The sequence below is a fragment of the Pseudophryne corroboree genome, chromosome 8 (genome assembly GCF_028390025.1).
Source record: "Pseudophryne corroboree isolate aPseCor3 chromosome 8, aPseCor3.hap2, whole genome shotgun sequence".
Classification (NCBI taxonomy): domain Eukaryota; kingdom Metazoa; phylum Chordata; class Amphibia; order Anura; family Myobatrachidae; genus Pseudophryne; species Pseudophryne corroboree.
The window spans coordinates 73319997-73335091 of NC_086451.1; the positions used below are offsets into that span (position 1 = coordinate 73319997).

A 15095-nucleotide genomic window follows, 5' to 3' on the forward strand; every position below is an offset into this window, starting at 1 on the left:
TTACCTCATGAAGACTGAAAAGTCTTCTGCCGCCAGTTTCTGGACCTCTTCACTTTTCGGCATCTGCAAGGGGGTCGGCGGCGCGGCTCCGGGACCGGACTCCATGGCTGGGCCTGTGTTCGATCCCTCTGGAGCTAATGGTGTCCAGTAGCCTAAGAAGCCAATCCATCCTGCACGCAGGTGAGTTCACTTCTTCTCCCCTAAGTCCCTCGTTGCAGTGAGCCTGTTGCCAGCAGGACTCACTGTAAAATAAAAAACCTAAAAACTTTTTCTAAGCAGCTCTTTAGGAGAGCCACCTAGATTGCACCCTGCTCGGACGGGCACAAAAACCTAACTGAGGCTTGGAGGAGGGTCATAGGGGGAGGAGCCAGTGCACACCACCTGATCCTAAAGCTTTATTTTTGTGCCCTGTCTCCTGCGGAGCCGCTAATCCCCATGGTCCTGACGGAGTCCCCAGCATCCACTAGGACGTCAGAGAAATGGGGGGTGACTCCCACCTTTTCCTGTCCTCTGCAGGGAAAGGGTAAGCTACCTGAATTCTTTTAGGAATCTGAAATTTCTTTTCAGGGTTTGCCCAGACTCCCTCAAAGAGACTGTTCAGCTCATAAAATGAAGGAAAAGTTACATTAATTTTCTTTTCTTTATAAAAGTAAGCCTTCTCCTGTGGTAAAGGAGGAGGCTCCGTAACTTCTAAGACCTCCTTTATAGCCACAATCATGTATTGAATGTTTTTCGCTAATTTAGGATCTATTCCCCCGGAATCACTAGTGTCGACATAGGAATCAGAGTCCGTGTCGGTATCAGTTTGTACTATTTGTGCAAATGACCTTCTATGTGACCCAGAGGGGTCCCCTGTGGATGAAAAAGCAGAACTATTAAAAATCACATCTTCCACGGATTTTCTCCAGGTTTCTGCATGAGACTCAGACTTATCCAATCTCTTACTGATATGATTCACACTATCACGTAATTCTTTCACCCATTCCGGCTCACGGTGCGCCGGCAGCGCCACCACACTACAACTCTGTGTCCCTAAAATGGCTCCCTCAGGGGAAGAGCTCCCTGCCTCAGACATGTCACACACGTGCACAAACACACCACAGACACTCCGGGGCTTATAGGGGACAGACCCACAGTAAAATCTATCAGAAGGACACAGAAAAGGGACTTGCCAGTTCACAACTCAGCGCCAATTACTAAAATCCCTGTGTAATGTAAAATGTACACAGAGACCTGTAGCGCTTTTATAATGCCAAATATCTAGAATTAAGCACCAATTTACACTGTTCCCCCCCCCTTATTTGCACCCTGATACTTGATTCAGAAGTGGAGGAGGACCAGCGCTTCTTCCCCTGCAGCTTGCTTGGAGAAAATGGCGCTGAGCAGTGTGCTGGCTGACTGAGGAGGAAGCCCTGCCCCCTGTAATGGCGCGTTTTTCCTCAGAATTTATCAAAAAAATATTTATACTGGCGGGGGTGTAAGATTGTGCCACGGCATAATATACTACTTTTGCCAGTCTAAGAGTAGGTTTCATGCTGCCCAGGGCGTCTGTGCGCTGTGTAATGGATAGCATGTTCGCGCAGCGTTCCCGCCCGCTGCGCGGTACCTTGAGCCGTCATGATGACCGGAGGTCCCTCTTGTAGATCTCCGGTAATATTACTCACCCGTCTTCTGGCTCTGTTAGGGGGTTGACGGCATGCTGTGGGAGTGAGCACATAGCCGCAGCTAGTGTTCAGTACCCTTCAGGAGCTAATGGTGTCCTGTCAGCAAGAAGCAGAGCCATGAAACTCTTTAGGAAGTTGGTTCCTACTTCTTCCCCCTAAGTCCCACGAAGCAGAGAGACTGTTGCCAGCAGCCTCCCTGAAAATAAAAAACCTAACATAAGTCTTTTCAGAGAAACTCAGTAGAGCTCCACTAGAGTGCGACCAGTCTGCCTGGGCACATTTTCTAAACTGAGGTCTGGAGGAGGGGCATAGAGGGAGGAGCCAGTTCACACTCTGAAAAAGTCTTAAAGTGCCCATGGCTCTTGCGGAACCGTCTATACCCCATGGAACTGAAGTGGACCCCAGCATCCTCTAGGACGTATGAGAAACTCTGTTGTGGCTTTTGCCCCTTTCAATTACTAAAAATACCCGCAGTATCAGGCACTGTACATATGACACCTACCTACTAAATGGGGTAAAACTAGGGGATTCTGTACTGGAAAAGGACTTAGGTGTCCTCATAGATAGCAAGCTAAGCAGTAGTACCCAAAGTAGGACTGCAGCAAAGAAGGCTAATAAGATATTAGCATGCATAAAACGGGGTATTGATGCTAGGGACGAGAGTATTATACTCCCATTATATAAATCACTAGTGAGGCCACACCTTGAATACTGTGTACAGTTCTGGGCACCGTACTACAAAAAGGATATCCTGGAGCTTGAAAAGGTACAAAGGAGGGCGACCAAACTAATTAAGGGCATGGAGACGATGGAATACAAGGAAAGGCTTGAAAGACTAGGCATGTTTACATTGGAAAAGCGGAGACTAAGAGGGGATATGATCAACATCTACAAATATATAAGGGGACAATACTCAGAGCTTGCGCGGGACCTGTTTTTGGTTAGATCAACACAGAGGACTCGTGGACACTCGCTCAGGTTAGAGGAGAGGAGATTCCGCACAATACGGCGTAAAGGCTTTTTCACGGTAAGGACAATACGTGTTTGGAATTCCCTGCCCGAGGGAGTTGTAATGGCGGAATCTGTCAACACCTTTAAGAATGGGTTAGATAAATTCCTATTGGATAAGGATATCCAGGGGTATGGTGCATAGTCATGCATTATAGTTACTATTTAGTCAAATCATCATGCAGAGGACACCACAAATAGGTTGAACTCGATGGACAATTGTCTTTTTTCAACCTCAGATACTATGTTACTATGTTACTATGTATGTATGACACGCAGATATAGCATTTATAGTTTATAAATATTCTTCTATGCTGTCACCGAAATACCAGGGCACAGTTGGTGGAAAACCACGCAAACTCACAAGTTGCCACTCTCAACTCCCTCCTCTGCCCAACCCACCTCGTCTTCCACCCCCTCACTTTCTGCTCTTGACTTTGCCAGTTACTAAACATCCAAAATTGACTACATATGTCAGGACATCGTATCCCACCAAAAAAATCAGCAACCAGCCACCTCCTATCCCTCTCCAACCCTCTTACCAACTGTAATATCTTTCTCAAATGTATCTGGTGAGGAAGTCATGGCCCTCATCCGTTCGTCACCCCCTCCACCTCCCCACTTGACCCTATCCCCTCCCGCCTCCTCCGCTACCTCTCTCTCTCTCTCTCTCTCTGCCTGCTCCCATCTTGCCCACCTCCTCAATCTCTCCCTCTCATCAGGCACTGTCCCCTCTGCCTTCAAGCATGAACTCGCCTCGCCTATTCTTAAAATATCTACCCTTAATCCACAAACTCTCTTCAACTATCAACCCATCTCTCTCCTTCCTTTTGCCTCCACACTCCTTGAGCAGATTGTCTATAACCGCCACACTGTCTTTCTATCCTCCCACTGACTACTTGAACCATTCCAGTCTGGCTTCCATCCTCAGCACTCCACTGAAACTGCCCTCACAAAAGTCTGCAATGACCTCCTATCTGCTAAATCCAAGGGTCACTACTCTTTGCTTATTCTCCTTGTTCTCTCTGCTGCTATTGACACTGTGGACCACCCTCTCCTTCTGCAAATCCTTCACGTGATACTGCCCTCTCCTGGCTGTCCTCCTACCTCTCTGACCCTTCCTTCTCTGTCTCCTCTCATGGCGCCACTTCCCCCCCCCCCCCCCCCCCTCACTTCCACTAACTGTAGGTGTCCCCCAAGGCTCTGTTCTTGGTCCTCTCCTTTTCTCTCTCTATACATCCTCACTAGGAGAACTCATTAGCTCTTTTGACTTACAATATCATCTCTATGCTGATGATACTCAAATCTACCTTTCCACTCCGGACCTCTCTCCTGCTCTCTTCACTCATGTCTCCAACTGTCTCTCTGCTATCTCTTCTTGGATGTCCCAGCCCTTTCTTAAACTTAACATGTCTAAGACTGAGCTGATCATCTTCCCACCCTCCCGCACAACCTCACCTCTCTCAATTTCATTATCTATAGATGGCACTATTATCTCCTCTAGCCCCCAAGTGCGCCGTCTTGGAGTAATCCTTGAGTCCACTCTCTCCTTCAAACCACACATTCAGCACCTCTCACAAACTTTTCATTTTTATCTCAAAAATATTCCCAGGATCAGACCCTTTTTCACCCAGGATGCCACTAAGACCCTTATCCACTCACTTGTTATCTCCAGATTGGACTACTGTAATCTCCTCCTGACTGGCATCCCTAACACATACATCTCTCCACTCCAGTCTATCCTCAATGCTGCTGGCTGGATCATCTTCCTCACCAAACGCACTACATCCACCTCCCCTCTCTTACTAGCCCTTCACTGGCTCCCGTTCCCCTTCAGAATCCATTTCAAGCTTCTCACACTCACTTTAAAATCCCTCACCCACTCCTCTCCCAGTTTCATCTCTGACCTTATCTCCCTTTACACTCCCGCCCATCCTCTTTACTCTGCTAATGCGCGCCACCTCTCCTGCCTTCTGATTACTTCCTCCCACTCCTACCTCCAAGATTTTGCACATGCTGCTCCCTTTTTCCCCCTCAGACTCTCCACCTCTCTAGAAAACTTCAAACGTGCTCTCAAGACCCACTTCTTCACCAAACCCAGCCAAATCTCATCCTATGCCTTCTGTGGCCCACGCTCACTACCCCTTCTGTGCCACCCCGTCTGTGTGCCCCTCCCCTTTAGAATGTGAGCTCTCACGAGCAGGGTCCTCTTCCCTCATGTACTTTTGCGTCTCTTATTTAACCTATCTTCTTTTCAATACTCCCTCTGATGGCACCAAATCCTTTGGTTTTCTGCCACCCCGATACTTATTTCAGTGCTGTTTACTGATGCAGCTATGTTTATATACCCTGTACTTGTCCTATATTGTATTGAACTGTAAGTCACTGTCTTCACGTTTTGCTTATTTGTTTACTCTGTAATTGGGCGATGCGCCATATAAATTAATGATGATGATGATGATGATGATGATAATAATAATAAATAATAAGTGGATATGCTATATAGACATGTATAAAAAAAACTAGTTACTAACAACATAACAGTAATGTTAGTGCCGGCAATGTTAGTGCCGGCAGCTGTGTGCACCCAAACAGAGCAGTATTTGAATTGCCCCACTGGGCGCCATCTAGTGGCAGCTAGCATGCAAAACACCCAAATACCCCCCATAACTGTAAGGAGCAACATTAACCTTTTATTATATAGGAAATGTATACCTGAACACAAGGCCTAGTTCAGAGGTGCACTCAGGGGGTTATTCAGAGATGAATGCAGATCGCTGCATACGCAGCCAGATCAGCGTTCACCTCTGCACATGCTGGGGGTCACCCATAACAGTACAAGGCCGCCCTCCAATGTGTCCACAACTAGATTGTGGACGCCTCAGAACTAAGGTTGACGCCTGGCTGCGGGGTCAGCGCCCATTGTTTTTTCAGAGCGGCTGTGTGTGATGTCACGTAGCCGCCCCGAAAACGCTCCCGACACGCCTCCGTTCAGTACACCCTGCCCCCCTCCCCCAACACAATGCGCAAGGCAGCGCACAATGACCCTCATTCCGAGTTGTTCGCTCGCTAGCTGCTTTTAGCAGCCGTGCAAACGCTAAGACGCCGCCCTCTGGGAGTGTATATTAGCTTAGCAGAAGTGCGACCGAAAGGTTAGCAGAACAGTGCTGACATTTTTTCATGCAGTTTCAGAGTGGCTGCAGACCTACTCCTTCCCTGCGATCACTTCAGTCTGTTTAGTTCCTGTTTTGACGTCACAAACACGCCCTGTGTTCGGCCAGCCACTCCTCCATTTCCCCAGGCACGCCTGCGTTTTCACCTGACACGCCTGCGTTTTTTAGCACACTCCCGGAAAACAGTCACTTACCACCCAGAAACTCCCACTTCCTGTCAATCACTCACCGATCAACAGAGCGACGGAAAAGAGTCGCTAGACCTTGTGTAAAACTACATACTTTTGTGTGAAAGTACGTCGCGCGTGCGCACTGCGGCCCGTACGCATGCGCAGTTTTGCCGTTTATATACCTGATCGCTGCGAAAATCGGCAGCGAGCGAACAACTCGGAATGAGGGCCAATGGGCGGTGCGCGTGCAGAGACTACCTGGAACCGGCCACTGCAATCAACCGCGCAGCTGCGTCCATGTCTGAATGAGTTACGTTTGCAACTGTTATATCGCCTAAAGTGTACTTGACCTCAGACCCTAGAGACTTTAGAGCTGCAAATGAATTTGCAGTGACTGACTTAGTAACACCCAGAAAACAGTCCTTACAAGCTTGTGTTAAACGCAGACTAATGGGCCCTACACACTGGGCGACATGACTGCACGATATAAACGAGATAACGTTCATATCGTGCAGTGTGGAGGCTCCAGCGATGAACGATGTGCGGCCCCGCGCTCGTTCATCGCTGGTCCCCCGTCGGCTGTACATGCAGGCCAATATGGACGATCTCGTCCATATTTGCCTGCACTTCAATGCAGCCGGGTGATGGGGGGAGTGAAGAAACTTCACTCCCCCCCGTCACTGCCCCTCCGTACCCGCCGTCGGGTAGCTCAGCGGCGGATCGGCCAGTGTGTAGGACCTATAACTGTCACTCATATAGAATAAATCCTCATTGAGTTTATCGTTGCTAATCAATCGCCGCACAGTTATGCATGTGCAGCAGCATAACTTTAACACTGGGGCTGATTCAACTGTTTTTGCGCCCCCTGCTGGGCATCTTTAGCAATGGGCGTCTATCAGAGTTATACAATTTTTGCTCCGATCAGACAGTCATTGCTAGTTGTGGCACCTGTCATCTTCGGGTTTAGCCGTGCAAAGCGGCTAAACCCATCTAAAAACCCTGAATAGGCATCCAAAGACCCGGTTTGGGTGTCCAAACTAGGGACTTTTTAACGGGGGTGCGAGAAAAACTGTAATCTGTCAAGGCTAATGGGCCATACTGGTGACATACCCTAAAAAGTTTTACCACACTCCTATACAAACACTGACTACGGCCATTAACTACTCCAGTGTGCACAGGAACTGACCATTTACCAGTACCTTCCAGCTAGTGCATACTGTATACACTCACTATATACCCATTAGTAATGCCAGTGAGCACAGGAACTCACCATGGGGGTCATTCCGATTTGATCACTCGCTGCCAATTTTCGTAGCACAGCGAACAGGTGAAAAAACAGCATTTATGCGCATGCATATGCCCCGCAATGCGCACGCGCACTGTACGGGTACAAAACTCTTTGTGGTTGTGCACAGGTTCTAGCAAAGTTTTCCTTCGCACTGACGGCCGCAAAAAGATTGACAGGAAGGGGGCGTTTCTGCGTGTCAACTGACCGTTTTCAGGGAGTGTCTGAAAAAACGCAGGCGTGGCTGGGCGGGTGTATGACGTCAAATCCGGACACGAATTGGCTGAAGTGATCGCAAGCGCTGAGTAGGTTCAGAGCTACTCCGAATCTGCACAATCTGGTTTTGCAGAGCTCGGGTGCACATGCGTTCGTACTTCTGCTAAGCTAAAATACACTCCCCAGTGGGCGGTGGCATAGCGTTTGCACGGCTGCTAAAAACTGCAAGCGAGCAATCAACTCGGAATGACCCCCCATGTACCTGCACCTTCCAGATAGTGCACATACACTCACTATATACTCATTAGTGACCCCAGTGTTCAGAGGAACGGACTAAGGGTGTCATTCCGAGTTGATCGCTCGCTAGCTATTTTTTGCAGCGCTGCGATCAGATAGTTGCTGCCTATGGGGGAGTGTATATTCGCTTTGCAAGTGTGCGAACGCTTGTGCAGCTGAGCGGTACAAAAAAAGTTTTGTGCAGTTTTTGAGTAGGTTTGAACTTACTCAGCCGCTGCGATCACTTCAGCCTGTCTGGTCCCGGAATTGACGTCAGACACCCGCCCTGCAAACGCTTGGACATGCCTGCTGCGTTTTTTCCAAACACTCCCAGAAAACGGTCAGTTGCCACCCACAAACGCCCTCTTCCTGTTAATCTCCTTGCGATCGGCTGTGCTAATGGATTCTTCATTAAATCCATCGCTCAGCAACAATCTGCTTTGTACCCGTACAACGCGCCTGCGGTGCATACGCATGAGCAGTTTTGCAGAGTTTTGACCTGATCGCAGTGGAAAAAACTAGAGTGCGATCAGGTCGGAATAACCCCCTATGTACCCCTGCACCTTCCAGCTAGTGCTCATACACTCACTATATACACACTAGTGACCCTAGAATGCACTGGACTGTGGGTATATTTACTAATCCATGGAGAGAGATAAAAGTATCTCTCTCCAAGGCTTTGTAAATAGACCCCTATGTACCCTGGCACCTTCCAGCTAGTAGCGCACAGTCATTCACTAAGTAACTGACAGTAATCCAATGTGTGCAGGAGGTATATGCACCTTCCTCTCCCGTTACTGCACACAGTGCACACACACTATATACCTGTCAGTGAGTGCAATGTGTGCAGGAGGTATACCTTCACCACTCACTGTATATAACGGTCAGTGACTATAGCCCACCCGCTAGTGAATGCAGAGTCCCAGCAAGGTGTTACTCCGGTGACAGCGCTACACCTACCTTCTTACCTTCTTCCAGTCGCCTTCTTGTGTTCTGACCACACACACAGCAGAGCACAGCCACAGACCTGACAACAATCCCGCTACGCTATATGCGTTAGAAACGCCACGGGACCATCCACTGTCAGCGCAAAGAGCCTCCTAACTACGCAGTAGACGTAAAGTGCCGCCAACTGTTCACCTTCCAGAATACCAATTCTACGCAGAAATGATAGATGCTGTGACGCGGCCATAAGATGCACGCACTGATTGGCGGCATGCACAGATTGGCGATATACCATTTGCTGGTAACAAGGGGAATGGATTTGATTGGCCAGAGATTGATACGTGAGTCCTGTGATTGGAGGACACATGAGTTGAATAGCTGAGATTGTGTTTTGGGTGCTCAGATACAGGGACAGTGAGGCAGCCTGGGGTAGATGTTAGATCCAAGTGGCCTAAAGAACCTATGACGTCAGGGGAGGAGCCACGTAACCAGTGGGAGGAGCAAGGCCAGCGGGATAGTTCCTCTATTATCCACGCCACCAGGTACTACCTTTAGTGACCCGGTGGCGAGCGAAGCGAAACGTACATTTCGGGTACCCTGTTCGGCCGTGGCTCCTCCCCTGGTGACGTCAGAGATCCCTTACCCAACTTGGATTTAGAACCAACCGCCTAGGTGTAAGTGCTCAGGAGCTGGCAGCATTGTATTTCTCTATCGTCCTAGTGGATGCTGGGGTTCCTGAAAGGACCATGGGGAATAGCGGCTCCGCAGGAGACAGGGCACAAAAAGTAAAGCTTTTTCCGATCAGGTGGTGTGCACTGGCTCCTCCCCCCATGACCCTCCTCCAGACTCCAGTTAGATTTTTGTGCCCGGCCGAGAAGGGTGCAATCTAGGTGGCTCTCCTAAAGAGCTGCTTAGAAAAAGTTTAGCTAGGTTTTTTATTTTACAGTGATGCCTGCTGGCAACAGGATCACTGCAGCGAGGGACTGAGGGGAGAAGGAGTCAACTCACCTGCGTGCAGGATGGATTGGTTTCTTGGCTACTGGACATCAAGCTCCAGAGGGACGATCACAGGTACAGCCTGGATGGTCACCGGAGCCACGCCGCCGGCCCCCTTGCAGATGCTGAAATCAGAAGAGGTCCAGAATCGGCGGCTGAAGACTCCTGCAGTCTTCAAAAGGTAGCGCACAGCACTGCAGCTGTGCGCCATTTTCCTCTCAGCACACTTCACACGGCAGTCACTGAGGGTGCAGGGCGCTGGGAGGGGGGCGCCCTGGGAGGCAAATGATTACCTATAATGGCTAAAAATACCTCACATATAGCCCTAGAGGCTATATGGAGATATTTAACCCCTGCCTAATGTTTCTAAATAGCGGGAGACGAGCCCGCCAGAAAAGGGGCGGGGCCTATCTCCTCAGCACACGGCGCCATTTCCTCTCACAGCTCCGCTGGTCAGGACGGCTCCCAAATCTCTCCCCTGCACTGCACTACAGAAACAGGGTAAAACAGAGAGGGGGGGGCACATTTATGGCGATATTTGATATAACAAAGCAGCTATAAGGGAGCACTTATTATAAGGCTATCCCTGATATATATATAGCGCTTTTGGTGTGTGCTGGCAAACTCTCCCTCTGTCTCCCCAAAGGGCTAGTGGGTCCTGTCTTCGTTAGGAGCATTCCCTGTGTGTCTGCTGTGTGTCGGTACGTGTGTGTCGACATGTATGAGGACGATATTGGTGTGGAGGCGGAGCAATTGCCAAATATGAGGATGTCACCCCCTAGGGAGTCGACACCAGAATGGATGCCTTTATTTATGGAACTACGGGATAGTGTCAACACGCTAAAGCAGTCGTTTGACGACATGAGGCGGCCGGACAATCAATTAGTGCCTGTCCAGGCGACTCAAACACCGTCAGGGGCTGTGAAACGCCCTTTGCCTCAGTCGGTCGACACAGACCCAGACACAGGCGATGACTCCAGTGGTGACGGTGACGAATCAACCGTATTTTCCAGTAGGGCCACACGTTATATGATTTTGGCAATGAAGGAGGCGTTACATTTAGCTGATACTACAGGTACCACTAAACAGGGTATTATGTGGGGTATGAAAAAACTACCTATAGTTTTTCCTGAATCAGAAGAATTAAATGACGTGTGTAATGAAGCGTGGGTTGCCCCTGATAAAAAGCTGATAATTTCAAAGAAATTATTGGCATTATACCCTTTCCCGCCAGAGGTTAGGGAGCGCTGGGAAACACCTCCTAGGGTGGACAAGGCGCTAACACGCTTATCTAAACAAGTGGCGTTACCCTCTCCTGAGACGGCCGCACTTAAAGATCCATCAGATAGGAGGATGGAAAATATCCAGAAAAGTATATACACACATGCAGGTGTTATACTACGACCAGCTGTAGCGACTGCCTGGATGGGCAGTGCTGGGGTAGTTTGGTCAGAGTCCCTGATTGAAAATATTGATACCCTGGACAGGGACAATATTTTACTGTCGTTAGAACAAATAAAGGATGCATTTCTTTATATGCGTGATGCACAGAGGGATATCTGCACACTGGCATCACGGGTAAGTGCTATGTCCATTTCGGCCAGAAGAGCTTTATGGACGCGACAGTGGACAGGCGATGCGGATTCAAAACGGCATATGGAAGTTTTGCCGTATAAAGGGGAGGAGTTATTTGGAGTCGGTCTATCAGATTTGGTGGCCACGGCTACAGCCGGGAAATCCACCTTTCTACCTCAAGTCACTCCCCAACAGAAAAAGGCACCGACTTTTCAACCGCAGCCCTTTCGTTCCTTTAAAAATAAGAGAGCAAAGGGCTATTCATATCTGCCACGAGGCAAAGGTAGAGGGAAGAGACAGCAATACGCAGCTCCTTCCCAGGAACAGAAGCCCTCCCCGGCTTCTACAAAAGCCTCAGCATGACGCTGGGGCTTCTCAAGCGGACTCAGGGACGGTGGGCGGTCGTCTCAAAAATTACAGCGCGCAGTGGGCTCACTCGCAGGTAGATCCCTGGATCCTGCAGATAATATCTCAAGGGTACAGGTTGGAATTAGAGACAGATCCACCTCGCCGTTTCCTGAAGTCTGCGTTACCAACGTCCCCCTCCGAAAGGGAGACGGTTTTGGAAGCCATTCACAAGCTGTACTCTCAGCAGGTGATAGTCAAGGTACCTCTTCTACAACAAGGGAAGGGGTATTATTCCACTCTTTTTGTGGTACCGAAGCCGGATGGCTCGGTAAGGCCTATTCTAAATCTGAAGTCCTTGAACCTGTACATAAAGAAGTTCAAGTTCAAAATGGAGTCACTCAGAGCAGTGATAGCGAACCTGGAAGAGGGGGACTTTATGGTATCCTTGGACATCAAGGATGCGTATCTCCACGTTCCAATTTACCCCTCACACCAGGGGTACCTCAGGTTCGTTGTACAAAACTGTCACTATCAGTTTCAGACGCTGCCGTTCGGATTGTCCACGGCACCTCGGATCTTTACAAAGGTAATGGCCGAGATGATGATTCTTCTTCGAAGAAAAGGCGTATTAATTATCCCATACTTGGACGATCTCCTAATAAGGGCGAGGTCCAGAGAACAGCTAGAGATGGGATTAGCACTGTCTCAAGAAGTGCTAAAACAGCACGGGTGGATTCTGAATATTCCAAAATCCCAGTTAATACCGACAACTCGTCTGCTGTTCCTAGGGATGATTCTGGACACGGTTCAGAAAAAGGTTTTTCTCCCGGAGGAAAAAGCCAAGGAGTTATCCGAGCTTGTCAGGAACCTCCTAAAACCAGGAAAGGTGTCTGTACATCAATGCACAAGAGTCCTGGGAAAAATGGTGGCTTCTTACGAAGCAATTCCATTCGGCAGATTCCACGCAAGAATTTTCCAAAGGGATCTGTTGGACAAATGGTCAGGGTCGCATCTTCAGATGCACCTACGGATAACCCTGTCTCCAAGGACAAGGGTGTCTCTTCTGTGGTGGTTGCAGAGTCCTCATCTATTGGAGGGCCGCAGATTCGGCATACAGGATTGGATCCTGGTGACCACGGACGCCAGCCTGAGAGGCTGGGGAGCAGTCACACAAGGAAGAAACTTCCAGGGAGTATGGACAAGCCTGGAAACGTCTCTTCACATAAACATTCTGGAACTAAGAGCAATATACAATGCTCTAAGCCAGGCAGAACCTCTGCTTCAGGGAAAACCGGTGTTGATCCAGTCGGACAACATCACGGCAGTCGCCCATGTGAACAGACAGGGCGGCACAAGAAGCAGGAGTGCAATGGCAGAAGCTGCAAGGATTCTTCGCTGGGCAGAGAATCATGTGATAGCACTGTCAGCAGTGTTCATCCCGGGAGTGGACAACTGGGAAGCAGACTTCCTCAGCAGACACGATCTTCACCCGGGAGAGTGGGGACTTCATCCAGAAGTCTTCCACATGCTGGTAACCCGTTGGGAAAGACCAATGGTGGACATGATGGCGTCTCGCCTCAACAAAAAACTGGACAGGTATTGCGCCAGGTCAAGAGATCCGCAGGCAATAGCTGTGGACGCGCTGGTAACGCCTTGGGTGTACCAGTCGGTGTATGTGTTTCGTCCTCTGCCTCTCATACCAAAAGTATTGAGAATTATACGGCAAAGAGGCGTAAGAACGATACTAGTGGTTCCGGATTGGCCAAGAAGGACTTGGTACCCGGAACTTCAAGAGATGATCACGGAAGATCCGTGGCCTCTACCTCTAAGGAGGGACTTGCTTCAGCAGGGTCCCTGTCTGTTTCAAGACTTACCGCGGCTGCGTTTGACGGCATGGCGGTTGAACGCCGGATCCTAATGGAAAAAGGCATGCCGGAAGAAGTCATTCCTACTTTGATTAAAGCAAGGAAAGAAGTAACCGTGCAACATTATCACCGAATTTGGCGAAAATATGTTGCGTGGTGCGAAGATCGGAGTGCTCCGACGGAGGAATTTCAACTGGGTCGATTCCTACATTTCCTGCAATCAGGATTGTCTATGGGTCTCAAATTGGGATCTATTAAGGTTCAAATTTCGGCCCTGTCGATTTTCTTTCAAAAAGAATTGGCTTCAGTCCCTGAAGTCCAGACCTTTGTTAAGGGTGTGCTGCATATACAGCCCCCTGTGGTGCCTCCAGTGGCACCGTGGGATCTCAATGTAGTTTTGGATTTTCTAAAATCTCATTGGTTTGAACCACTAGATAAGGTGGATTTGAAGTATCTCACTTGGAAAGTGACCATGCTTCTAGCCCTGGCTTCTGCCAGGAGAGTGTCAGAATTGGCAGCTTTATCCTACAAGAGCCCATATCTGATTTTCCATTCGGACAGGGCAGAACTGCGGACTCGTCCGCATTTTCTCCCTAAGGTGGTGTCAGCATTTCATCTGAACCAGCCTATTGTAGTGCCTGCGGCTACAAGTGACTTGGAGGACTCCAAGTTACTGGACGTTGTCAGAGCATTAAAAATATATATTGCAAGAACAGCTGGAGTCAGAAAATCTGACTCGTTGTTTATATTGTATGCACCCAACAAGATGGGTGCTCCTGCGTCTAAGCAGACGATTGCTCGTTGGATCTGTAGCACAATCCAACTTGCACATTCTGTGGCAGGCCTGCCACAGCCTAAATCTGTAAAGGCCCACTCCACAAGGAAGGTGGGCTCATCTTGGGCGGCTGCCCGAGGGGTCTCGGCATTACAACTTTGCCGAGCAGCTACGTGGTCAGGGGAGAACACGTTTGTAAAATTTTACAAATTTGATACTCTGGCTCAGGAGGACCTGGAGTTCTCTCATTCGGTGCTGCAGAGTCATCCGCACTCTCCCGCCCGTTTGGGAGCTTTGGTATAATCCCCATGGTCCTTTCAGGAACCCCAGCATCCACTAGGACGATAGAGAAAATAAGATTTTACTTACCGATAAATCTATTTCTCGGAGTCCGTAGTGGATGCTGGGCGCCCATCCCAAGTGCGGATTATCTGCATAAATTGTACATAGTTATTGTTAACTAATTCGGGTTATTGTTGAAGGAAGCCATCTTTCAGAGGCTCCGCTGTTATCATACTGTTAACTGGGTTTAGATCACAAGTTGTACGGTGTGATTGGTGTGGCTGGTATGAGTCTTACCCGGGATTCAAAATCCTCCCTTATTATGTACGCTCGTCCGGGCACAGTACCTAACTGGAGTCTGGAGGAGGGTCATGGGGGGAGGAGCCAGTGCACACCACCTGATCGGAAAAAGCTTTACTTTTTGTGCCCTGTCTCCTGCGGAGCCGCTATTCCCCATGGTCCTTTCAGGAACCCCAGCATCCACTACGGACTCCGAGAAATAGATTTATCGGTAAGT

General features: G+C 49.1%; 1 protein-coding gene across 3 annotated transcripts in view; it reads right to left on the bottom strand.

Annotated features, from left to right (window-relative positions):
- EEIG1 (estrogen-induced osteoclastogenesis regulator 1) overlaps positions 1-8920 on the bottom strand; it is a 124100-nt gene extending 115180 nt beyond the window's left edge. The window contains exon 1 of one of the 3 annotated variants that reach the window (XM_063936664.1): positions 8761-8920. The gene's annotated coding sequence lies outside the window, so the exon portion shown is untranslated. Of the gene's footprint in view, positions 1-8752 lie in introns of all 3 variants that reach the window. The other 2 variants (XM_063936665.1, XM_063936666.1) reach the window with 2 other exon arrangements.
- Between the last annotated feature and the right edge of the window lie 6175 nt (positions 8921-15095).